This window comes from Sorex fumeus, unplaced genomic scaffold (genome assembly GCF_029834395.1).
Source record: "Sorex fumeus unplaced genomic scaffold, SorFum_2.1 ptg000001l, whole genome shotgun sequence".
Taxonomy (NCBI): Eukaryota; Metazoa; Chordata; class Mammalia; order Eulipotyphla; family Soricidae; genus Sorex; species Sorex fumeus.
The window spans coordinates 8,758,766-8,761,867 of record NW_026606058.1 but is presented as its reverse complement, the minus strand read 5'-3'; the positions used below and the strand labels follow the sequence as shown (position 1 = coordinate 8,761,867).

Here is a 3,102-nt window from a genome sequence, read left to right as displayed (position 1 = left end):
AGGACTTTTGTGGGGGGAAAATGTGAGAGTTGAGGAATACTTTGGGAGGCTTCAAGAAGATTTAATATTAAAATTTAGCCATTTCTACCCATACAATTTAGTGTCTTTTGGTACTATCAGGATGCTAAAAATGCAAGCAGAAAACCTCTGAAAAGCAAAGCAGAGTTTTTAGTAGATTTATGAAACAATAATTGAACTTTACAATCCATCATGGACAAAGGTCTTCAGGTATGTATGAGATTCAGAGTTAACTGATCAATGATAGGAAGCTTACCATGGGAGGGGAATTGTGGGGGATAGGATGACTGGGGTGGGGAGGAGGTACTGAGACAATGGTCACTGTCACTGTCACTGTCCTCCCATTGTTCATCGATTTGCTCAAGCGGGCCCAGTGACATTGTGAGACTTGTTACTGTGTTTTGGCATATCGAATACGTCATGGGTAGCTTGCCAGGCTTTGCCGTGCGGGCGAGGTACTCTTCATAGCTTGCCGGGCTCTCCGATAGAGGCGGAGGAATCGAACCTGTGTTGGCCAGGTGGGCCGTGTGCAAGCGAAATGCCTACCCACTGTGCAATGGGAAGCAAACACTTTGGCAGAGGGTGTGGTACTGAAATGTTTTATGCATAAAACCCTAACATTAATAGTATGTAAATCATGATGTCAAAAAAAAAAAAAAACCTGAGTCTTTATGGGGAAAAAAAAGAAAGAAAGACTTTGTGGATGCCTGCCTGCACGTGTGAGGTCAGTAGTTCAAGAAGGCTTGTTGGGATATTTGGCATCATTGCAAATACGTAAGCTCCGGGCTCCACAACCAAGTGGAGCAACTCCCAGACATTAAGACAAAAACCACAAAGGAAAGGGAAGTGGGGCCAGCGGGGTGGGATTGAGGTCAGACCACGAGCAGAGGGCAAATCTACTCTTGAACACTAGATGGTGTCTTTCCTTGGAATGAAATGAAATAGGACGGTCCTGTGACTCTTGTCAGTATTACAGGTGGCGATTCCATGATGAAAACACAGCACACACACACACACACACACACACACACACACACACACACACACACCAAATCACTAAGCTATATTGAAGATTTTTGGTTTTGTTAGTTTAACCTCTTTTGCCGCAACAGTGCTTTGTTTTTGTTTTTGTTTTTGTGTTTGCTTTTTGGGTCACACCTGGCGATGCACAGGGGTTACTCCTGGCTCTGCACTCAGGAGTTACTCCTGGCGGTGCTCAGGGGACCCTATGGGATCCTGGGAATCGAACCCGGGTCAGCTGCAGGCGAGGCAAACGCCCTACCCGCTGTGCTATCTCTCCAGCCCCCGCAACAGTGCTTTGATGGTGATAAAGTCTGACATTCTCTTGGAGCTGTTGATCTGTGTTTTTGCAAAGCTGGGACACCAAGCGTGAAGGCCCTGGATGGGGCTAAGGCTTGGCTGCTACAGGGAGAGAGGTGAGTGGGGCTGCTCAGATGACCTTCAGGTTGGACTTGCTCCCCTCCAGGGCCTGTAGGCAATCTCCCATAGCCTCTGACCAGTAAATGTCATACGGGACGAGCTGTTCCAGGTGGCTCTCAGGATGCTCCAGATCATGGTTGCTGACAGGTCAACTCTCTCAGACTCTGGCTGATGCAGAGGAGAGCAGCAAAGCCCTGCAGCCGCTGCCTGTCACTTCACAGTCCCCCAGACAGAGCCTCTGCAGCCTTGCGCTGGGCTGGGACAGGGCCTGGCAGAGCTGCTGGACACCAGCGTCCCCCAACTTGTTGTTGCTTGACTGCAGCTCCACACTGGTGTTCTGGGCCAGCAGTGCACTGAAGTGCCGGCAGCAGGTGCCCGTGAAGCTGTGTTCCTTCACCCACAAAGACTGCAGCTGGCAGCAGGGCTCCCAGCAGGCGCTCACACAGCAACTGGGCACCCTCGTCCTCCAGCTTGTTGCCCACCAGACTGAGTTCCTTCGGGCTCTTTTTGGCCCCCAGAATGCGGCAAATATCTGGTGATGTCACACTCCCAAAGCCAGAGGGGAACTGGGACTCAGCAGCCCTGGGCAGTGCTCAGCAATCCCTGTGACCCCCCAGCTTGTTCAAGCCCAGGTCCAGCCCACTCAGCGAGGCCTTGGAGGCAACCAGGCCACGTAGGTCCTTACAGTTGGCTGATGTGAGGCCACAGCTATTGAGTGTCTCCAGCTGGCAGGTGGACTTGGCTAGGCCCTGGCACAGCTCTCGGGCACCCGTCTCGCCGATCGCATTGTTGCTCACCACAAGCTTCCTGAAGTTGGGCTTGACCCCGAGCATGGAGGCCAGGGCCTCGCAGCCTGTAGCAGTCAGGTCGCAGTATTCCAGCTGCAGCTTTTCCAGGTGGCACTAGGTATCCAGAAGTCCTTCGCAGAGCCACCACAGGCCTGCATCCCCCAGGAGGTTGTCATTGAGCTGCAGTTCACACGGGGTGGGCAGGGAGCACAGGGCACTGGGCGGGACCCCACAGCCGGGCCTCTGTCAGGGAGCAGTTCTGGAGGCTGAGCTTTCGGATCTTGCTAGTGGGGGCCTGCAGGCCTTGCAGCACCAGGTGCAGGCCAGCATTGTCCAGTTGGTGTGCAGGCTGAGCTCAGTCAGAGAAGAGTTAGCCTGCAGGGCAGAGTCTTTGCAGTGGCCCTCTGTCAGGCCACAGTCGTCCAGCCTGACCACCTCGGACTGGGCGGCAGGAGCTCCGTCCAGTGGGTGTCTGTCAGCTGCTCACACTGGATATCCAGGCTCATGGTGGCACCCCGAGCGAGTGCTGAGGAGAAGGCGCAGTCCGTGAGGGCCAGGCCAGCTGCCGGGGCAACGCCGCAGCCTCTGGCTGGAGCGATTGTAGGGTGTTTGTGAGTAGGGCATTTACCTTGCATGTGGCTGGCCCTGCCAAGCCGGGTTCGATTTCTCCGACCCTCTCGGAGAGCCCGGCAAGCTACCGAGAGTATCTCGCCCGCACGCCAAAGCCTGGCAAGCTCCCGTGACATATTCAATATGCCAAGCACAGTAACAACAAGTCTCATGATGGAGACGTTACTGGGCCCGCTTGAGAAAATCAATGAACAACGGGAGGACAGTGACAGTGATAAAATCAATG

At 53.7% G+C, this 3,102-nt stretch overlaps 1 pseudogene; it reads right to left on the bottom strand.

Annotated features, from left to right (window-relative positions):
* Positions 1-1,468: 1,468 nt before the first annotated feature.
* LOC130029659 (ribonuclease inhibitor-like) lies at positions 1,469-2,752 on the bottom strand (annotated as a pseudogene).
* Positions 2,753-3,102: the final 350 nt, after the last annotated feature.